Below are 25,260 nucleotides of genomic sequence, written 5' to 3' on the forward strand. Positions count from 1 at the left end.
ATGCATCTTTGTAGTAGTTTCCTTATGTGCTCGTAAAGTCTTGGAATTCCGTTTTTTATCAACTCAGCTAGAATCCCCCACGTCCTGGTGCTTTACCGTTTTTTAGTTCGGTACATACTTTCTTAATTTCATTGGTGGATAGCCTTATTGGAGATCCTGTTACTCTTACTGTGTCCTGGGATGGTTCTGATGTTTCGAATTCAATTCTTTTTTATGTCAGTAGGTCGCTGATATACTCCTTCCACTCATTCGGTGATATTGCAGCTACAAGTTCTTTTTCTGTCTCTTTGCGTAGATTTCTAAGAATTTTCCAGCTCTCAGTGGATCTCCTACCTCCGATGTATGTATTGATTTGTGTACACTGCTTTTCCCATTTTTCGTTCCCAAAAAATGGGAACGTCAGTATGTCTACAGGTGTCAAAATGAAAGATTTGCTCCATGCGCTATAATCGAAACAGAGGCTTACCGAGGGGAGTCAAGAATGATTTGGGGAGGTATATCTTACGAAGCTTGTACTGTTTTTTTTTTGTGTTCGACAGACGCAGTGTAAATGATCAAAGATACGTGAAAGAAGTTCTACAAGATCACGCCAGTGAGTACCTTAATGAGGTCAGGATTCAAGTTTTACCATGGCCGACACGCAGTCACGATCTTAACTCAATTGAACACATATGGACAACCTCAAAAAACGAGTAAGAGCAAATCCTTCGGAGATGTCAAAACGGCTGTGGTAGGGAGGTTGATCCACACTGCTGCGAAAAATGCAACACCAGAAATATCAAATCACAAAAAAAATCAACACTGCCCAGTAATAATAAAAAAGAAAATAGCTGAAAAAAGAAAACTCCGAAGGATTTGGCAGCGTAATAGACACCCGACAAACAGGATAAATTATGACAAAGCTGCTAGAGAATTGAAGGAGCTTATTAACAATATAAAGAATGCATCATTTAACGAATACTTAGAAAATCTGACAAGTACAGAAGATACAGACTATTCGTTATGGAAATCGGTTAAGAACTTAAAAAGACAAAAAATACCTTCCGAGAATATCTGGAGGTAGACTTTCAACCTCTTCCGTCGCAAAATACGCCCGAAATAGAAGCTAATATCAAAGAAACTCTTGAAGCTCCATATCAAATATCCCAAATTTCAAAACTCTTTAAAGTCAAAGAGGTACATGAGACAATCAGAAGAAACTTAAATCCAGATAAGGCTCCAGGGTTTGATCTGATCAAAGGCCATCTTATTAAAGAACTCCCAAGAAAAGGGATTGTGCTAGTAACAACAATATGTAACGCGGTGCTACGATTAGGACACTTCCCTGCCCAATGGAAAGTTGCCGAGCTTATACTTATTCCAAAACCTGGAAAACCAATAAATGAAATAACATCATACAGACCAATCAGCCTGCTGCCAGTCCTTGGTAAACTCCTAGAAAAGCTACTCATAACCCGACTGACTCCCATAATAGAAGAAAACCACCTGATTCCTGAACACCAATTCGGATTCAGAAAGGATCATAGCACAATTGAACAGATCCACAGGGTAGTGGACGAAATAAATGAAGCATTTGAGCAAAAAAGTTACTGCACGACTGCTTTCTTAGATGTGAGTCAAGCCTTTGATAAGGTTTGGCATGATGGACTACTATTTAAATTAAAAAAATCACTCCCTCACACACTGTACATTATTATGGAATCCTACCTAAAAGATAGATATTTTACTGTAAGGTACGGACAGACAACATCAGAAATCACATTGATAAAAGCAGGGGTACCACAGGGCAGTGTTCTTGGTCCACTTCTCTATCTGACGTACACAGCTGATCTTCCAGTAAGCAACCAAACAATCACAGCTTCCTTTGCAGATGATAAAGCGATAATGGTCAAACACAAAGACCCAGTCATAGCCGCAAGAATTCTCCAATAACATCTAGTGAAAATTCAGGACTGGACAAGAAACTGGAGAATCAAAGTCAATGAAGTAAAATCAGTGCAGGTTAGATTTACCAAATGCAGAGGTACAGTGCCACCTGTTAAACTAAATGAACAATATCTGCCTCAATCTGACAGCGTTAAGTATTTAGGGATGCACTTGGATAAAGGACTGACCTGGAGAAAGCACATTTTTAATAAACGAAAACAACTTGGCTTGAAACTCAGCAAATATTACTGGCTATTCGGAAGACAGTCAAAGCTTAGTTTAAAAAACAAATTATTGGTGTATAAAGTAGCCTTAGAACCAATATGGACATATGGTCTACAAATATGGGGTACGGCTGCAAACACAAACATAGAGATATTGGAACGCTTCCAGTCGAAGGTACTACGGACCATAAAAAATGCACCTTGGTTTATACCTAACAGAGAAATCAGAGACGATCTTCAAGTAGCCACAGTAAAGGAGACAGTGAGTGAATACAGCAGCCGCTAAAGTAAGTAGAAAACCACCCTAATAATCTTGCACTAAACCTGCTGGATAATAGTGAGCAGACTCGGAGACTGAGGAGGCACAAACCACTGGAGCTACCATATAGGTTCTAAGCAGCAGTGAAGTGAAGTGTCGTGCAGTGCAGTGCAGTGCAGTGAACTACGTACCCTTTCAGGGCACAGTTCAGTAATTTAAGAAGCTAGTGGATTCTTTGTTATCACTGGATAACACATCCAAATTTAGACTTACATCCCTTTGAACAAACAACTAACATGCTTATAATTTTTATTATTTATTGATTGCATGTAGTGAATAACCTACAATAAAAAAAAATATTTTAATAATCTGACGATTTGAGCGGGGCGTAAGGAAATGGGTGAGTCACAAAGTTTCACAATAAAAAAGCGAATATTTCGAGAAATAAATGCCAGATCGAAAAACTAAAAAATATGTGCTCAATATTTTTCAAAAATCTATCGAATTGCCCCAAACACGACCCCCCCACAGAGGTGGGGGGGGGGCTTATTTTAAAATCTTAAATAGAAACCCCCATTTTTTTATTGCAGATTTTGATTCATTACGTAAAAATAAGCAACTTTTGTTCGAGACATTTTTTCGAATTATGGATAGATGGCGCTATAATCGGAAAAATGATTATTGGAAATGGAAAATTAAATTAAAAAATGGAAAGTCCCCACTTAAATGGACAACTTCACTTAACTTTTTTTAGTTTTAGAACCTACTCTTCACAACCTAATAGGTCCCCATAATGCTTGAGTCACTACACCTTCAGCATACTGTGCTCCCCTACTATTATCCGATGCAGCCGATCACAAGCTCGAAAAAAAAACAGTCATAGAGGGGTTACACCCGTATAAAAAAGTAAGATTTAGTTGGACCAGCTGATAGTACCCTTTAATCTTTCCTAGTCTATGGTTACACACGAAGACCACATCGTCGGTGAGGGCGAAAAAGAGGACAAATGAAACGGCTAATTCGGCGAAAGTAGCAGCAGAAAATGGGTATATAACCAATTAGAATGGTAGATGATGCTATTAACCTGTAGTGGAAGCAAATCATCTACGAGAAGAAACATCTTCAAAATTAAACCCTGCTCCGTACTTATCCACCAGCTCTTCAGCGAAGTATTATTTTAAAATTTTAAAAAGGGTAAACCCTGTAGTTGGCCGTATACTTTCGATAAGACAACGTAGAATGAAGTATACACTTCTGTTGTATATGTAGGTATATTTTATTAAAAATTCTTTAAAGTTTATCCACAAGGTAGTGGAAGATTACAATACACAAAACGTTTTCGGTCAAAACTGACTATCATCAGTGTGTGAACGTCCAGTGTACAAGTATATGAAACTAGCCACATCATTGGGTGTAAAAACCTCTAAATTACATTATTCTTCTTCTTTTTCTTTTTGTATAGACATGACTGTCTGTTTTTTCAATGTGCCTCTAGTAAGTTGTCGTTCCATCGCTTTCGTGGTCTTCCCACTGATCGTCTTCCTATTGGGGAACCGTCTCTCGCTGTCCTGACTACCCTATTTGTTGTCATTCGGCTTATGTGGTCATTCCATTCTATTCTTCTGTTCCTTACCCAGTTATTAATGTTATCCACCTTGCATCTCCGCCGTATATCTGTACTTCTAGCTCGGTCCCATAGAGTCTTACCATCGATTTTTCGAAGGGTTTTTATCTCCGCTGTTTCGAGCCATCTTTTTGTCCTCTCTGTGTCGGGTCGTGTTTGTGCCGCGTATGTCATTATTGGTCGGATGACTGTTTTGTAAATTCTGTCTTTCATTTCTTTTCCGATATTTTTATTTCTCCATAGTGTGTCATTAAGGCAACCTGCGGCTCTGTTTGCTCTATTCACTTGATCTTCCACTTCTGTTTCGAGACTTCCGTAGCTAGATAGTGTGATGCCTAGGTATTTAAACTCCATCACTTGTTCTATTATGTAACCTTCCAGCTCCAATTTACATCTTATTGGATCTGCTGGTAAAACCATGCATTTTGTCTTTTTTGAGGAAATTAACATGTTAAATTTTCTGGCGATTATGTTGAATTGGTGCAGCATACGTTGTAAATCATCTTCACTTTGAGAGATTAGTATTGCATCGTCCGCATAGCAGATTATTTTAAGTTGTTTTTCTCCCATTTGGTATCCTTTTTTAGTTCTTACTTTTTTTATTATTTCGTCCATAATCAGGTTGAACAATAAAGGACTCAAGGAATCCCCTATCTTATCCCTTTGCCGGCTTCAATTTAGTCAGTTAGTTCATCTTCCACTTTTACTTTTATTGTGTTGTTCTGGTAGATGTTTTCTATCGTTTTAATTATTCCCAGAGGTACCTCTCTCGAGTATAACAAGTGAATAACGTCCTTTAATGTGATCCTGTCAAATGTTTTCTTAAGGTCCACGAAACATAAATATGCCGGTTTGTTGTATTCCAACGATTTCTCTTGAACTTGCCTCATTATAAATATAGCGTCAGTGCATGATCTTCTCGACCTAAAACTTTGTTGTTCTTCTGCTAATGTTATAATTTCATTCAGTTTGTTTGTTATCACTTTTGTTGTTTATTTTAATGTTATGTTTAATAAGTTAATCCCTCTGCAATTCTCCGGGTCTGATTTGTCTCCTTTTTTGAAGAGAGGTATTAGGATGCCTGATCTCCATTCTTGTGGTATTCTGTTTTGTTCTATTATTTTTTGTGTTAGTTTTAATAGTTGTTTAGTTAGATCTTGTCCTTCGTACTTTAGAAGTTCGTTCGATATTCTGTCCTCTCCTGGAGATTTTCTATTTTTTAATTTTCTTAATATTTCCTTTACCTCTCCCTGCTCGATGTTTATTTCTTCATTTGTCGTAACTTCAGGTGTTGGTGGTTCATTATCGTCGCCCTTAGCCAATAGAGATCGGAAGTAGTATGCCCATGTTTCCTTCTGAATGTGTTTCGCTTTTATTAATTCGTTCATCTCCTTTCTTTGCCCTCCAATCATTCTTCCTACTCCTTTTTGTGTTCCGTGGAAGTCGTGTTCCATCTGTTTTGAGAAACTCTGCCAGTGCTCCCTTTTTATTTGCCTCACTAAAGTATTCGTTTCGTTTCTGATTCGTTTGTAGTGGTTGTATGCCTGTTGTGTTTGTTTTGTTTTGTATTGTAAAAAGGCTTTCTTCTTTTCTTCGCATTTTATCTTAACTTCCTCTCTAAACCTTTTCTTCTTAAATATGTGAGTATTCGTTACTTTTCTCTCTACAAGTGATTCTGTTGCAGCGTCGATTATGTTATCTTTGAGTTTTTGCCAGCTTTCATCGATGTTATCGTTTTCTAATATTCCATTCTCAGCAATTTTTTCTGATATTCTTTTCCTGTATAAGTATTCCGTGGATTCCGTATGTAGTCCTTCGACTTGATTTTTTTTGTGTTGGTACTGCCCTCTTAGGTGTGAAATATTTCATAATAATTCCTATTTTACATAATACTAGGCTATGGTCGCTACCTACATCTACTGAGGTGAGGTATCTTACGTCGATTATTTTTAATGGATGTATATCTCTGTTGGTTACAACATAATCTATCATAGATCTTTGTCCACGGGTGTTATTGAATGTATATATTTGTGTTGGTCTTTGTGGTCAAAAAATGTGTTGTTTATTCTAAGTTCATTATTTGTGCAGAAGTTTATCATCAGTTCTCCATTTTCGATCTTAACATTTTCATTGTGTTTTTGCTTAATTCCGGGTATTACTTGGTTACCTATTCGAGCGTTAAAATCCCCCAGTATTAGGTCTGTTCGTAGAACGATCAGCAACCGTTGCCAACCGTCAGACGCAAGCGCGTTCGTAGTCTACGAACTCGAACTGTTAACTGCACAGCGCTAACTGTTAACTGCGCATGCGTCTGATGGTTGGCAACGGTTGCTGATCGATTGGATCGTATTACGAACCAACCTAATATCATCTTCCCTCTAACTTGATCTACTACTTGTTGTAATTCGTCATAAAAGATTTCCCTTGTTGTTTGAGGCTTGTTATTTTCTGGGCCGTATACTCCGATGATGTTCAGGTCTTCCTTTTCCATTCTAATTTTTGCTGTGACAATTCTTTCCGATATATATTGACACTCTTTGATGTGATTTTGGTATTTTTGATGTATTAGTAATGCTACACCTTCTTTGGTCCTGTTTCCTTTTGCTTCTCCACTGACTCCACTTGCTACTCCACTTACTCTTCTTACTCCAAATTACATTATTGATAGATTTAACATCGTAAAGTAGTCGACATTACTTCGATGTATTAAGATTAATTGAATACCATGTGGATGTACTTCATTCTTGCTCGAAAATTGCACGTAGAGCACAAGTGAGATGTTAACGACCAACTATTAATAATATTATTTTAAACTCTCAATATTTCCGCTCGTACAAATTGGGTTAAACATTTAGTTAAATGAGTTTAAATGTTATAGGATGGAGAATGAGACAAATATAGACACAGGCAGATAAGAGACGATGAGAGATGAGATATTAGGAACAGACGGTATATTTTTTTGTAACACACAAAATTTATTATCATGTATATTTAAGACCCGTTTTGATTGACCCGAAGGATTATATTTTGCGAAGCAATGACGGATTTTATAATTGAAAACCAAAATATTTTACACAATATTTGCTTTACTGATGAGTATACGTTTTTTCTTAATGGACATGTTAATACACAAAATTGTCGCAACTGGAGTGATAAAAATTCGCGACTTTTTATGGAAGGTTATACACAGTATCACGAGAAACTGAACGTTTGGGCTGGTATTCTTGGGAATACTACTATTGGACCTTTATTCATTAAGGAAAATGACTGAGCTCCACTTAAACATGTTCGAAGAAATAATAGACCCCTTAATAACAACTACTTTGGAAAAGCAAAGCGATGTGGCTGGTGCCATGATTTTGCAAAAAGCTCTAGTTCACTTTCAACAAGATGTAGCACCACGACATTACTTCCTCCCAGTTAGATAGCGGCCAGATTTCCTGGTAGATGGACTAGTCGAAGAGGAGTAATAAAAAGGCCACCACGATTACAAGACCTACTACCTCTAGATTTCTGCCTCTAGGGACAAAAAATCATCACTAGGGATCATCATCAATGGCACTACAACTCTTCGTGAGTCTTTGCCGCGTTTACTATTGGCTTCCATGTTTGTCGGTCCTGTGCCACTAATTCCCATTATCTCACTCCCATTTTCTCTAGATCTTCTTTGACTGCATCTTTCCACCTTTTTCTAGGCTGCCCTACAGACCTTCTTCCACCTGGCCTTTCCTAGAACACATTGTTTATAAGGCGATTGTATCGTTATTTTATCTGCGCCTCCGCCTCCATTCGTTTGTCACGCTGTCTCTGCAAGGGACATATCATTCGAAGGATTTTACGTTCCCACACCAGCAATTTATTTACTTCTCCTTTTGTTAGCGTTCATGTTTCGCTTCCATACGCGACTGCTGGTCATATTATGGTCTTATATATCTGGATTTTTGCACCTCGTGAAAGAAGTTTTGACTTCATTAGATGTTGTATTGCAAAGAAAGATCTGTTTCCTGCCATTTTTCTCGTTTTAACTTCTTGCTCTAATTTGTTGTCATTTGAGATTGTTGCTCCTAAATAATTAAATTCTTTAACCACTTCGAAGTTGTGATCGTTTATAGTAATGTTTTGCCTTATTCGCCGTCGTTCTTGTTTTGAGACGACCATGTGTTTTGTTTTGTCTTCATTTATTTTTAGACCGATGTTTAATGTATTTTGTTTTGTCTTCATTTATTTTTAGACCGATGTTTAATGCAGCTTCTTCAAATCTCGAGAAAATATCCTTAAGAGGAAACAGAAGCGATCAACAGGTAGCAAAACGCGTTCCAATATTGCGGCTGTAATTTTAAATATTTTTTCGAGATATTTGGCACACGTATTCGTAATATAATAAAGAATGGTGGTACAGAGCCTAATTTGAAAAATATAGTAATATGTGGATATTACTCTGTAATTAAATACAATATTAAAAAAACGAGCCTATACCGCCATTGAGAAGAACAAAAAAATACACTTTCTTCAAATAAACTTTTTTATCCGATGCACATAGGAGTATTTCACCTCAAAAACTGGACAAAATTGAAAATACTGATGTTAATCCAACCGCATCCAAAATACATGTTTCTTTACCTACGATAACCGCTTTATCGAAAGGCAGACGCGCAACGTGCAATTCTTGCGCATGTTGCCACATCGTCAGTCAGAACCCAGACATCGTACTGTACGCGTGTTTTTGTTTTAAGCGATCTCGTTTGTGTTTATCAGTTTTCTGTGCTAACATGGCTTCGTGTAGCAAACAACAGGAGAATAACTATTCGGAAATGGATAGGGAAGGTTAGTACTATATACTTAAGTATATTTTATTATGTTTCTTCTTAATTTTCTACTTGTATAGCCACCGATAGACAGCGGGTCTTTTTTGACTCGTGTTTTAGAGAAATTTAAAATACATTAGTATTTTTGTTTAGGTGTCGCGCTTTGTCGCCTCAAAATTTTTATGTGTACATAAAATGTAGGCTCTAAGGTAGTAGACACATAAATAAAAAGTCCCCCCAACGTACCCCATATTTTTTTATAGTACTTCAAACTATATGGGGAACGTTATAATTATACTGATAAAGCTTATTTTTTTGTTTTCTTTTGTTGTAGATTCTTTGGAAAGAGTGAAAAAAATCACCAGAATGGAGCTCTATAACATTATCAAAGATTTCAAAGGAAATAAGATTGAAGAAAAATTTTCATTGTTGGAAGAAAGAGTTGCGCAACTAACTTTATGCCCATCCGAAAGAAGAAGTGTTCTTACCCGTTCTTTGAAATATTTCAAGACCAGTTTCAAAAAAAGATGGTCGGCAGCCCGTAATACTGATAGAAGATTCTTAGAAAACAATATGGAATGGCTTAATGTATCACTGGAACTACCTACTTGGACCCACAAAGCAGGCAGCCCAACAAAAGAATTTGGAGAATTGTAAGCGTCGAAGAACAAAAGATTTACGGGACCGGGTACCTTTTGATGAATTGACTTACGCTGCAAGCGTAAGTCACGGTACTGCGGGAAATGTTGATGTATCTAAGGTTATGAAAGAAATAACGTCAACTCCTACCAGAGCTAAAAAGTTCCGAAAAGCAATATCGTCAGCTAAAAAAGAACCAATCGCGGGAAAATACACACCACAAGAAGCCTTAGCGTTATTTATAGAAGGTAATTTTACAAGAAGGCAGTGGGAATTAATACAGTGTGGCCGAAAAGAAATTTATCCTTGCTATTCGATATTACAAAAAGCGAAAAAGGAGTGTTATCCTGCCGAAGATAGTATACAAGTCACTGAAACTAGCTTTGAAGTGGAACTTCAAGCTCTGCTGAACCATACGGCTTTGCGACTACTTCAATATTTAACAGAAGTAATTGACACATTATCAGAGTTTGAGAAGCAACATCTTACCTTAATATCAAAATGGGGCTGTGATGGATCTAATCAGACACAATTTAAGCAAAAATTTGCCAACACTGACGACGATGATGCCAATATATTTTTAAGTTCTCTTGTACCTGTGAGAATGGTTGTTTTTGTGAATGGAGAGACAAGAAAAATTGTATGGCAAAATCCAGTGCCTTCTTCAGCGAGATTCTGTCGTCCTATCCGGGTTCGATTCATTCACGAAACAAAGGATATCACCAAGGAAGAAATTATCTATATTGAACAACAAGCCAGGAATCTCAAAGAAACAACTGGTATGGAAGATTCCGTTAAAATAAATCACACCATTTTGTTCACAATGGTCGATGGAAAAGTGTGCAATGCGGCGACTAATACAGCTTCAACAATGAGATGCTATATATGTGGACAGACATCTAAGGACTTCAACAAACTTGAAAGAGGCAATGTTTGTGAAGAGTCTCTGAGATTCGGACTCTCCATTCTTCACGCAAGAATTCGTTTCTTCGAGCTATTGTTGCACTTGGCGTACAAAGCGCCCTTACAGAAGTGGCAAGCGCGAACGGCAGAAGAGAAACATGTTTTGAAAGAAACAACAAAAAATACAGAAAAGCTTCAAAGAAGAGATGGGCCTTCTTGTTGACATACCCAAAGTTAGTTACGGCAATAGTAACGACGGAAATACGTCAAGAAGAATGTTTTAACGATCCTGAATGCTCATCTCGGATTACTGGAATCAATCTAGATTTGATAAAAAGGTTCCAAATCATTCTTGAAGTGATATTGAAGCGGATATGATATTGATCCCTCAAAATTCGATTACTTTGCTCACACAACCGCCAAACTGTATGTGGAACTATATGGTTGGCATCCCATGTCACCTACAGTTCACAAGATTCTGATGCATGGAGCTCAAGTCATATCAAGTCACATTGTACCTATCGGACAGCTATCAGAAGAGGCTGCTGAAGCCCGAAACAAACATTTCCGCAAATATCGCGTAGACTTTGCCAGAAAATTTTCAAGAGTGGACTGCAACAGAGATGTTTTAAATAGGTTGTTGCTGACATCTGATCCCTTCATCAGCTGCAGCAGAATAAATCGGAAGAAGAAAAGCAAGTCCTTTTCCCAGGAAGCTATTAGTATGCTTCTCATGAAAATAGTGAATTGTGACAGTTCCAATGACGAAGATGATGAGAACCAAATCACATGTGAACTCGGTGATAGTGATTCTGATTGATTCGGCCTCCTTATGATTATCCTCTTGAAAACAAATACTGTTTTAAGTGTAAGGACTGTCTTAGATTTGTACATTTCTTTTTTTATTATTGTTTTTGTTTTTAAATAAATGCCTAATTATTATGTATTACTGACTTTTTAACGACTTCATAGTCATAACTATTTACATAACCTAAAAAATGTTTTTGTACTTTTTTTTCAGAAAAAAAACCTTTAACTTTTTTTAGGGATGGCTGCAGGCCTAAAGGTTCGCACCCTTAAACAATCCCAAAGACTGTTTTTAGGGGGTTTAAACGTATTTCTCTTATTTTTAAATGTTCTCATTTAATCAAAGGAACTCAATACTTCAATTTTCATATAACCTAAAAAAAATATTGATTTGATCTAGTTTGAAGTTTATAAAAGAGGGAAAATCCCCAAAACCAAAATAAAATTTTTGAAGGTGGCGAACCTTACTTGAAAAATCTGATAAAAATTGGAGATATAGTGTTTGATAAAATACACAAGTCGAAAAAAGAATTAGACCTAAAGCCATCCCCAAAAAAAGTTATACGCTTTTTTCCGAAAAAATAAAAAAAATGATTAGCAAAATTTTTTTTGAGAAATTTTAAAATAGATTGCATCCCATCTAAAAAATAAATAAGAACGCAAAATGAAGTTTTTGATGGTGGGTAGGGGGGTTGGGGGGGGGGGTGAGGAAAGGTTGTGGTGGGTTAAAATTACGGTGAGTCTTATTTAATCACATAGAACTTAAAAAAAATTAAAAAATGAATTCTGGGAGTAAGAGAGGGTAGCTTCTAATTTATTTATCCCGTCCATGATTGGAAAGTTTGATGCGCCACTGTCGACGCATGTGCCACTAAAAAATGACGGCACAATGTTCACATGTTTCCTTTAGGTTCTACTATTTAAGTTATAGGCTGTTACCGTGCCTAAAATGATTAGCAAATTTCACCTATACCGGCTCTTAGCCTATACCATGCCAATGGCCATTAGTTATCGAGAAATAAAAATAAATAAAAAAAAAGAAAAAATAATGTTTTTCTTTTTAAATAAATGCCTACTAATGATAAATTATTGACTTTTATTACATAAAAATAGTGAAAAAATTTTGTCCGGTTTTTTATGTGAAATACTCCTATGTGCGATGCCTAGATTTTGTGTCATTTTGGAACTACTAAAATTTTTTATTCCATTAGTAGTTCCAAAATGACACAAAATCTAGGCATCGGATAAAAAAGTTTATTTGAAGAAAGTGTATTTTTTGTTCTTCTTAATGGCGGTACATTCTCGTTTTTTTAATATTGTATTTAACTACAGAGTAATTTCCACATATTAACATATTTTTCAAATTAGGCTCTGTACCGCCATTCTTTATTATATTACGAATACGTGTGCCAAATATCTCGAAAAAAATATTTAAAATTACAGCCGCAATCTTGGAACGCGCTTTCGCTACCTGTTGATCGCTCCTGTTTCCTCTTAATTTCTAATGTTGATTGTGCTACTGCGTCTACGCCATCGGCAAAGGCGAGTATGATTTTTGCTTCTCGAGCAGTTATGTCTGGTTTGATTTTGTGATATATTTTCCGCATGACATATTCTAAGGCCAGGTTAAACAACAATGGGGACAACGGATCTCCCTGTCTCAATCCAGAATTTACGCAGAAAGCATTTGATATTTTCCCCCAATTCTAACTTGTGCAAAGAAGTTACTTACACACATTTGTGTTACCGTAGCTAGTTTCTTGGGTACGCCGAGCTCGATCATTGCCTTCCATAATGTTGCACGATTAATTGAATCATAAGCCTGTTTGAAGTCTATAAAGATCTGATGCACGTCTTGATTATATTCCCAATACTTTTCAAGCATTGGTCTTATTGTAAATATTTGATCAATAGTCGATCTGCTAGGCCTGAAACCACACCAACTGGTAGTCACCAACTATTTCTTCGGCGTATGGTACTAATCTTTTTAATAATATCGAAGCCAATATTTTATACGTAGTGTTGATTAGTGTGATTCCTCTGTAATTCATGCATGATTCCTTTCTTGTGTATCGGTACAATAATACTACCACACCATTCTTTCGGTATTATTTCTTGTTGCCAGGCCTTTTCTATTAATTGATGGATTTTACTTATGAGTTCATGACCGCTTGTTTTAATTAGCTGGGCATCAATATTGTCCAGACCAGGACATTTATCGTTTTTAAGCGTTTTTTCTTCTATACTTGGTGGGTGTATTTCTAATTCGGCCGTTTGATACTCATGTTCTCCGTTGTTTCCACCATTTTCATTGTTTTCATCAGTGAAATTTTGGATATTCATGAGCTCTTCAAAATATTCAGCCCATCTTTCTATTATTTTGTTTTCGGCAGCCAGCATTTCTCCATTTTAATCTCTTACGAAGTTGGTTGTCCTTATATACGAGCCTCTCTTATGTTGTCTTACCTCTCTGTAGAAATTTTACTTTGATTGCGTCTGTGTTCTCCTTCTACTCTTTCAATTTGTTGTTGCAGATATTGTCTCTTTTTTTGTCTAAGTGTTCTTCTAGCTGCGGCTCTCTCTGTGGAATCGTATACGTTTTTCTTCCTCTAGGGACAAAAAATCAATTGCCTATAAAATACAACCTCAAAAACGAAGGTTTAAGGGGGAGAATAGCAGCTGCGTGTAGGGAACTTCAACATTTACGGTTTTATTGGATTTTTCCAAAAGTACTGTAAAGAAATATAATGTATTGTATTTGTTAAAAAAGCATTTGAACGACCTTTAAAAATGAGGTATCACTCAACCCCCTTTTTCATTAAAGATTTTGGGGTCTCTGTCCGCCCCCCGCTAGAGGGTTGATGTAATTTAGTTAAAACTGGTCTACAAAATGTCCCTCCTAAATATTAACGTTGTTTTTGCATATTTTTAGATTTTCTATAGGGACCGAATTATAGAGGGTGGTACATTTTCAAATTGGCACACTGTACCGGGTGTCCCAATAAAAATAACTCTCGGCCATAGCTCAGGAACCGTTTATAGTACAGCTTTGAGAAAAAAATATTTATAAGAAACTAAAAGGGGGAGTTCCCCCTTTGACTTTATAGTCAAAGTTGGCCTAAGATGGTTGATTGAGGTTTTGGTAGGGTTTCACCATGTTCCCATAGGCAATATCCTGTAACATCGGCGTTTAGCCTGTTGAATATTATTTTTAAATAATGTAAATCGAATTTTAAATTCAACCATTGTTTGGTTCTGGGGCTATTTAGCAAGTATGCACATTCACTGATGATGGACCGATAGGTCTGAAAACGTTCTGAATTGGACATATTTTATTCAATCCATTGGGACTTTTAAGTTTTAATAAATATACCAATTTACATAGAAGTGGTTTTACTTCTTGTTAGAGTTATTTATAAGAAAAGTTGCCTCGGGAAAAGCCTGGAAATTATTTTCATAATTGTAGGTCCACCGCTAGAGGGCGTAATTGAATATCAAAAATTAAAAAATCAAAATTTTACCAAATTTACCTAATGAAAGGGCACTGGTAAGGCAATCATAGTATTCGCCATAAAATTCTGCGCATATTTGATTTCATAATTTTAAGTCTACCTTTGCAAATAAGAGGTGGGTGTGAGTGGGTACCTCCTTATGAAAAAATGGCTGTAAGTCCGGTTCTGTTAAATCGAATTTTGCCTACTTGTCGTGTTGAAAACAGCTGTTTTTCGTCAATGTAAAAGTGTTATTTTGGAAATAGCCTAATAAGTAATATGCCAGCTAGTAGGCGTTATTTAATTATTTTCTGAAATCTAGTCTTTTGGAGATTATTAAATACAAGTATGCATTTTTAATCCTGTATTACAAAATTAGACCAAATTAGCAACATAATACCGAAAACCGCATGTCGATACCTTTTTTCAATCTCGAGATATCTTAAGAAACGTGTAAATTTTAAACAACTGTTAATGTCACCGGTAAACGAAGTTAATTAAAAGTAGTGTGCTATGGAAAAAACAAAGAAACATTTTCCAGATGTAAACGTATATAATTAATTAAAACAACAATAAGACAAACGACACTAAAAAATATAACAAAGAGATAAAAGCAACTACTTACTTAGTGACGACCTAAATGTTCAAATTGTTGCCCATCATTTTCGATGCAAGCATTTACTCTTTCAAGAGTAGATTGAACAGAGGCCTCAATGTTTGCTTTCGCAATGCTTTGAATGGCGTTTCGTATTCTCTAGATTCTAGATCATGTTTTCTCGAGTAGGGGCCTAGTGGCAAAAACAAGGTCTTTAATCCGTCCCCATAAATAAAATTTTAAAACCGTTAAATATGTTGCTATTCAATCTATTCTTGAAAGAGCAAATGCTTACATCGAAAATGATGGGCAACAATTTGAACATTTAGACAGTCACTAAGACTAAGTAAGTAGTTGCTTTTATCTCTTTGTTATATTTTATAGTTTTGTTTGTCTCATTGTTGTTTTAATTATACTAAATTTACATTCAAGATGCAGTAGAAATAAACAAACCAAGACACCTTAAATGTTACTAGAAGCATTCCCAAATCATAATTTACAATGTATAAACTTTGGATTTGGGATTTACAATGTATATACATTGCAAATTATGATTCGAGAAAGCCCCTGGTAGTATTTAACGTGTCTTGGTTTGTTTATTTCTACTGCATCTTGATTTTAAATTTAGTATAATTATATACGTTTACATGTGGAAAATGTTTATTTGTTTTTTCCATAGCACACTACTTTTCCTTAACCTCGTTTACCGGTGACAGTAACAGTTAAACCCGATTCTCATTAAACGTGCAAGGAACCGGACCGGCAACGGCAAGGCACATGCTCGGCAAAGATTGTTTCGAAAAGAACGTGGCATGCATAGCCCGTCGCTTGCCGGTGCCTGGCACGCATAGTGTGAATTACATCCCGTGAAGTGCATAAGATTTTATGTAAAATGTATCTTGCCGAGCCGATGCCTTGCCCATGCCGAGCACTTGCCTTGCATGCTAGTGAGAATCAGCCTTAATGTTTAAAATTTACACATTTCTTAAGATATCTCGAGATATAAAAAAGGTATCGACATGCGGTTTTCGGTATTATATTGCTAATTTGGTGTAATTTTGTAATACATGATTAAAAATCCATACTTATATTTAATATTTTCCAAAGAAAACTAGATTTCTGAAAATAATTAAATAACGCCCCCTTGCATATTACTTACTAGGCTATTTCAAAAATAAGACACTTACATTGAAGAAAAATAGCTGTCTTCAACAAGACCAAGTATGCAAAATTCGATGTAGCAGAACCGGACTTACAACCATTTTTTCATAAGAAGGTTCCGACTCACCCCCACCTCTTATTTGTCAAGGGAAACTTAAACTTGTGAAATCAAATATGCGCAGAATTGTATGAAGAATACGATGATTTAATTTCCAGTGCCCTTTCATTAGGTACATTTTGTAAAATTTTGATTTTTTTAATTTTTGATATTCAATACGCCCTCTAGCGGTGGACCTACAATTATGAAAATAATTTCCAGGCTTTTCCCGAGGCAACTTTTGTTGTAAATATTTTTTTTCTCAAAGCTGTACTATAAACGGTTCCTGAGATATGGCCGAAAGCCATTCTTATTGGGACACCCGGTACAGAAGTCCCATATTTGAAAGAGAAAACTAAACATAAAAAAAGAGTAACTATTATTAATAACGAAAATTAAAAACCTATCATATATTCAGTATTTTTTAAATCTAATATCATCCTTATTATTCAGCCTTCTCAGTCCACTGCTGAACATAAAATTTCCCAATATTTTCTTTTATTTTCCAACTTTTTCTTCTAATTTGAGCCAATTAAGTTTTCTCTCATAAATCTCTCTTACAGACAAACGTACCAAACTGTAAAGCTTCTTCTCTTGGAATCCCAGCTAATCTTTATTCAATATAAGTAATTAAGTTATTTGAGTCAACACTCAATACGGCATTCCTGAGATAATCGCTCTTCTTCAGACAAAGCTGATTAATAGAGTTACATTGTTTTGTAGATCAATAATGACTGAATTTGCATAATAAAGGCGAGCGTCAATTTAAATAATTAATTATTATGTTCGGAATGGAACGAAATTTGATGGGATTGTCAAACAGTTATTAGAAAATGGGAAAAATAGATTAAAGTTATATCGAGCAAGGAAAGGCTCGGAACGCGGGAATGAGACCTTGTTTGCTTTAATTTGTGTAAAAGAAACAGGACTGGACTGGCTCCAGACCCTCTCCTACACCGTGAGAACGATTTCTTATCTCCTAAAACACTGATTTCTTTGAGCCATTTTTCTTAAAATTTAACATATCATACTAACCTTAAACATACCGGTTCACGTATAAAGAAACGAGTTTTTTAAATAGAACTCAATAATTATTTACACATAATTTCTTCAATACTAAGAAATGCATTAATGGTTACATTTTCATGTTCTTATTCTAAAATTTTGTTTTCTTCAATTGAAAACTACAAATATTTTGCAGTATAAGGAATATATGTTAGGTTAATCCATATTTATATTTGTAAACAAGAAATTTTCTTGAAATCAATTAAATATTTTAAACCACAAGAAATAATTCTTCAGAAATACCCTCTGTAGTAACTGTGTAATAAAATAAAAACTTTATCACTAAGACGAAATGTTACTTGCAAAGAGATTTTCTTCCACAAAAGAATTTCGCACATTAACCATTATTCACTATTTGTGATTGAATCGTCAGTGTTTGACAAGATGGCGTGGTATTCGTTCATGCTCATAGGTAGACGGATTTTGGATTTGTTGGTTTTCTTTAAAAATTATTAACGGATATTTCGAAGGTACGTACCGAGGCAATTAAATTGAGTAATTTAATAGATAATAATAATATTTTTGCACATCCGAATGGTTATAAAAGACACATAATGATATCTTTATATGCCTTTTAGGTACAATGATGGACAACTCTGAAAGAAAGGAGCTTATTATTCTAAGTTGGAAAAAAGCCACAATTTAACTTAAAAAACGATTTAATTGACGTTTGGACTTCCACCTCGGCCATAATGATATAATATGACATAATATCTTCAGAACAATATTAAGAAATGAGATATTAACCAACTGGAGGCTTCCAAAAATGGTAGAGCTTTATACATGTAAGTACCTTGTTAAAAATTTGTATACTTATGTATAAACTTTAATAGGTTTCTTGAATGTATCGTCTTCGATATACAATATCTATAATTCGATATACATTGCAATTCAAAGCTACCTATATCAAACATGGCGGGTGCTGCGCTGAGGAAGTTTTCGGTTCATTTAATTGTGGTAAAGATATTAGTTAGCATAAAAAAAAAGATGTTAGTGGTTAAGAAATTTTATTGCCGAAAACTAAGAATAAGTTAATAAGTATTAAATATCTTACATGGAAACTAATAATACTTTCCCGTAATAAAATTTCTTAATGATTAGGTATGCTGTCTCTTTTAGATTATATAAATAAATAAAATACATATTATGTCTGCTTCAATGTTTTACATTGGTTGTATTTTCCCTCTTGTTTTGGCTAAACAATATTTAGTGTGTGACTTAATATTATACAGATAAATAATTAATATTTAATTTACAAAAAGAAAAAATAAATAAAGATGTGTATGTTAAATAAAGCCATGTTTGCACTAAATCCTATTGATTATTATTTGTCGAAATGACAAGAAATGTTTTTGGATTGTAGAATTTTTTACTGATACCTACAGTTCTTATACCAAAAAATTAATAGTTTTTATGTGGGGCCGTGTATTTGACTTTTTGTATTTCCTTTTGTCAAAATAATTATGTACTTATATCCTTATAAACATTTTTTTGTTAAAATAAGTTTACTCTTTCGACAGAACGGTTTTGTTTTAGGTAATTGCTGATATACAAAGTGATATTAACAAGAACAAGGAAAAACTAAGAAAGTTGGATTTGCCTCTCCATCCTTTTATTATTGTATAGAAACCAGTGGTTTAAAAGTGAAGAAATTATTTGTATGTATTAATATCTAACGTTTTATATCCTGTTTTTATTAACTAATAAAGAATAATTTATTTCGCCGTATGTAATATTATTTTAATTTAGGAAATGTTATTTAATTCTAAATATACAATTATATCTGCGAAATATATTTCTTAACATTAAATACATTAATTAATAATGGTAAGATAACAATATTCCTTACTAAGAAATATTATTGCTCAGAAAGAAGAGTTTTGTAATGCCAAGAAAATATATTCTTATGACATGTATAATTTCTTTCTGATAAGTGGGTTTGCAGTTTGCAAGAAAGTGATAGTTCAATCATGTCTAAGATATATTTCTTTGGGTATATTAAAATTTATTTGAAATATTTTAGAAAATTATATATCTTACATACAAATATATATTTCTTAGGCAATATGCCAAGTCGATCTTTCTTAAATATTAATAAAGTTTTTTATGTCAAGAATTTTTTTCTCTCGGTGTAAGCTTTTCGAATCAATTGTTTGCACCCATTTTGAAAAAATGTGAATTCCTGGAATTATCCAAGTCTGTCTGTCTCGGAGACTTTATAAATGTTACAGTTCAAGTTGATTATCCAGTTGGAGTTGACTCTAACTAGTTGGAGTCAACTCTAAGGGCTGGTTTCAGTAAAAGTTGATTATAAATATAAAATGAAGATTTATATTCAACATTTACTAGTAAAAGTAGACTCCAACTAGGAAAAGTATACTCTTCCCAATGCCATTTAGTAAAAGTTGATTCTGATTCACACAAACAGCCGATTCTAGAAATTAAATGTTACTGAATATGTTCAAATTAGTCTAGGCTGTATCGTCGCCCCCGTTACGTAAATTACTCCGATTCGAATTTTTTGCACAAACTTACTCAAAAAGAGGTCCTTATAACAAATCTACTGGGTGCCAGGCAGTACCTTGATTGATAAATTGTTTAAACAATTTTATTTAGGCAAATTCACAAAAATAATTTTGTCACTTCGAACAATTTTTTTTAGATCATTTGGGTTATTCTGAGCAAAAAACGTATTTTGTGATTTTTCTCTAAAATTGATTGTTGTCGAGTTATACGCGATTTAAAATTTGAAAAATGCGAAAATAGCAATTTTCAAGGCTTAATAACTCGGTTAAAATCCATTATTATGAAAGTCAGAAAGTGACCAAATCAAAGTTTATGGCCCCCTCTACAAGATCCAGCAGAAATTTTTGTCACTATTTTATTACTAAGCTTTACCTTTAATTATTAACAATGAGCGCTAAGTGCGTATTAGGCTACCGTCAATGGTGAGTGCTAAAGAGATGCACCATTCCACCCGTCCAATGGTGAATCTCACTCGCACTCACATTTACGGCCGCCTCAATACACGGTTAGCGCTCATTGTTGATAATTAAAAATAATATCTTATTAATTAAATAATGACAAAAATTTCTTCAGGATCTTATAGGTAGCTTTAATCTTTGATTTTTTTTTTAGTTTCTGACTTTCATAATATATAATATCGTATGGCATTTTTGCCTTTCGGACAGTTCCGGCGCCAATTACATCTTTAACCCTGTTTCAAGTAACTAGTGTCGATGTACACTAGCCCAGGGGGATCGACGGCTTAACGTGCTCTCCGAGGCACGGTGAGACAGCTCGTGTCATTATTGGAAATGAAAATGGTTTGTCTTTAGCAGGGCTCGAACCCACGTGCACTGGCGTATGAGGCCAGCGATTATGCCATTACTCCACGGCCGCTCGCTCGACTTTCACAATAATTATCTTTAACCGAGTTATTAAACCTTGAAAATGGTTATTTTGGCGTTTTCCAAATTTTAAGTCGCTAATAACTCGACAACAGCCAATTTTAGAGAAAAAAAGGCCCAGCGGATCTAAAAAAAATTTGTACGAAGTGAAAAATTAAATATTTTTGCGAATTTGTTTAAAATCGTTGTTTATCGCCAAACGTCACTAAAATCATTCATTATTGTACTCATTTGCCCTCATTTTCGGCAGTAAAGTAACACTTTGTTGTATTGAAAGAAGAATGTTACTTTACCTGCCGCGAATTAACCGAGATTGAATGTAAGTGGTCAATGGCAGCAATCGATTATTTATTTGAGTGAAATTAAAATTTATTTACTTTAATTATTAAAAATATTGTACAAAATTTATCTTATTATTAATAAAGTTTATGTCAAAAAGTAAAATTCTGTAGTGTTTCGCAATTATATTCATACAAAATAAATCAAAACTATACAGATTTAGTAATTAGGTAGGTATACAATATTGATAACTATCGATTAAACATCAAAACCGGCCATCATGCAAAAGTCATCTGTCATTACTGTCATTACTGTCATACGAATTTTTTATTTCGTCTAAAATTAAGAAAATTTCCTCAAAGTTGTAAGTAAGTGTTAATGTTTTTTATGATTTACGATACAATTTTGTACGCACCACCTCAATACTCTTTATCAAACGCGTCTGATCCTCTGCTGGTAATATCAGACTCGTTCGATAAAGAGTCACTTTACTGACTTACTTTGAAATTGGTTAAAAGACTGAAATTGGTTAAACAATTTTTCGACCGCGGTACCGCGTGACACCCTGTGTATTTGTTATAAGGATTGTTATACGGATGTATTTCTTTGAGTAAGTTTGTGCAAAAAATCGGATCAGAATAATTTACCTAACGGGGGCGACGTTACAGACTATAGTAATAAGTAGTTGAAACGGTCAAAACAAAGAAACGCACACTCATCAAAAATGCACTTGAGATTCTCGTATAATCAACATTTACTGAATCGATCCAGGAAGAGTCAACTCCAACTAGTAAAAGTTGATTTAAATTTTTAAAATCAACTTATACGGCTCGTTTCAGTTGGAGTTGACTCCAACTAGTTGGAGTCAACTCTAACTGAGAATCAACTTGAACTGTAACATAAACACAACTCCTCCGTCATTAGACTAGGACTAGATAGAATGACAAATGAGGTGTCGAATAAAAGTTTATAACCCAAGGATAGTACTAATAGGCTAGCGGCAGGGACCCCCAAAATAACCAGGTACTGACCACGAAGAGGTGAATGGCCATTTTTAGACATACTGTATGTTTTTGACGGTGCTGAAAACGAAAATGAAATTTAATTTAAGTTTCAGGGGGCGGGGGGAATATTGTGAAAATCGCAATTTTACCCTAAAAATAAAAAAAGTGAAATCACGTTTTTTGCGTTTAACTCCGTTCAAGTCTGGTTTGTTTTAATATTTTTTTCTAAGAATTGTACACTATATGTTGCTCACTTTTTTGAAGAAAATGGTGTCTGTTTTAAGCTTATATTAGTAAAGTAGTAGTAGTACTTATTCTAGTAAAAGCTATGAATTTTTTAAAGTACAAGGTGCAGATTCGTGAATTGCAAAGTTTAATCGCAAAAGTTGAGTGGCGAAATTTGAAATTTATCTTATTAATCACATTTATGTTAAAACATGGAGTACAAAGAAGTTTTCTGGAAAATTTTAGTTACAAATGTTTTATAGAAGAAAAATGGCACAACTTTTAATATAGACGTTATACATCCCCAAAATAACACTTATTTTTCGAAATACGGACCATGGGCGGTGAATGGCTAATTTTTGTCCTATTTTATGTTTTAGATGGTGCTAGCAATGAAAAAGAGGTTTATTTTGAATTTTATGTGAGGGAACATTTTGAAAATCGCAATGTTAACCTAAAAATGAAAAAAAAAAATAAGTCACAAATTTTTACGTTTAACTCGCTACAACTCTGTTCCATTTTAATATTTTTTCCTGAAATTTTTACAGCATATATTTCTCACATTTGTGAAGACTATGGGAGTAACTGTAGTCTTCCAGTCTTTTCTTCATTAAAGTTATAAATTTTTAAAAATCAAAGGTGCAGATTCGTGAATTGCAAAGTTAAATCGCAAGAATTAAGTAACAAAATTTAAAATTTATCTATTTGATTACGTGTATGTTAAACCATAGAGTTCAAAGAAGTTTTATGGGGAATTTTAGATCTAGATTTTTTATAGAAAAAATCTGGTGCAACTTTTAATTTTAAGAAAAACGTGGTTTAATTTTTTTTTTTTGGGCAAAACTGCGATTTTGACAATGTTCTCCCACCTAAAACTCAAAATAAACTTGATTTTTATAATTTAATTTAAAATCTATATTTCAAATTCTGTCTGTCAAAGTTTGCGATTATACTTTGTAATTCACGAATCTGCACCTTGTACTTTAAAAGATTCATAACTTTTACTAGAATAAGACTAAAAGCTTAAAGCAGAAACCATGGTCTTCGAAAAAGTGAGCGATATGTAGTGTACAAACTTTAGAAAAAAATAGTAAAACGGACCAGAGCTGTAGCGAGCTAAACGCAAAAAATCGTGATTTCATTTTTTTTTATTTTTAAGGTGAAATTGCAATTTTGACAATATTCCCCCACCTAAAATTTAAAAAAAAAATTTCATTTTTGTTTTCATCACGGTCAAAAACATAATCTAAGACCAAAATTAGCCATTTACCACCCATGGTCAGTATCTCGAAAAATAAGCATTACATTGGGGATTTCTAATGTCGACATTAAAATTTGCACTATTTTTTTTTCTATAAAACATTTTGATCTAAAATTTACCAGAAAACTTTTCTGTACTCTCTCTTTTAACATAAAAGTGATTAAGAAGCTAAATTTTAAATTTCGTCACACAACTTTTGCGATTAAACTTTGCAATGCACAAATCCGCACCTTTTCCTTTGAAAAATTCATAACCTTTATCAAAATAAGAATTAAAGCTTGAAACAGATAGCGTTGTATTCATAAATGTTAGGGCTTATAGGGCCTACTGTAAAAATTAAAAAAAAAATATTAAAATGGAACAGTGTTGTAGCGAGTTAAACGCAAAAAACGTGATTTTATTTTTTTTTTATTTTGGTATAAAATTGCGATTTTGACAATGTTCCCCCACATGAAATTCACAATAAACCTCATTTTCGTTTTCAGCACCATCAAAAACAGACAGTATAACTAAAATTGGCCATTCACCTCTCCGTGGTCAGTATCTCGAGAAATAAGCGAGTAAGAATGAAAATTAAATTTTCTCCCATTGCACTTTCCAAAGCCTAACTACAGATTCTAGTTCTAGAACCAAATCAACATACCTACGAGCTAAGTAAATTCTTTATTCCTCATCAAAAATTTTTAACTCTGCAGGAAAAGTCACCTTTCTGACAATAAAAACGATGTATTAGGTACAACTCCTATGCGTATTTAACTGAATCGTAAATCTTGTCAACACCAGAATAACTGCTCATAATACAAAATTTATATAGTCTATAAAGGTGACATCCGACTTCCAGTTTTAGAGCTGCAACCGAAAGTACTGTTTTAAAGTCGCCGAAATAGTACAAGCGATATATCATTCGACGCGCCTTATCAAGACAATAACAAATATATACTTCCGATTTCATGCTTGTCTGTTCGTCCGTCCGTCTGTCTACAAATATATTATCTCCTCCGTTATTATAAGAGATAGAATGACAAATCAGGTATCGAATGCGGCGTATAAAGGCGAGGCAATAAAGCATTACACCTCTAACTATTTTAAAGTAAGACGGATCGTTATGAAACATTTTGCATTCGATTAGGGAGAGCTTCAGAAAAATTTCTGACCACTTGGCATGAGGGACAAATGAGAATTTCAGTTTTGTATGCGGAAAATTAATTTTCCAAATAGCATCTCAAAGTATTCAAAAAATTAAAATTTACAACTCAGAAAATATTTATGGAAATGATTTCAATTTTGATACTCGGGGGTTTTTGAGGTCGCTGAACATGAATAATGCTGTATCGAAGATGCTGTACGAGGCACCTCGTACCTCGTGCTCATATTTGTACCCAATCCACCCTAAAAGGTATCTCAAACTTAAAATAAGAAAAATCTTTCTTTTTTTCTGCCCATTGTAAGTACAAAAAAGAAGTTTGAGTAAATATTTGCCCAATT

Source organism: Diabrotica virgifera, chromosome 1, assembly GCF_917563875.1.
Source record: "Diabrotica virgifera virgifera chromosome 1, PGI_DIABVI_V3a".
NCBI classification, from domain to species: Eukaryota; Metazoa; Arthropoda; class Insecta; order Coleoptera; family Chrysomelidae; genus Diabrotica; species Diabrotica virgifera.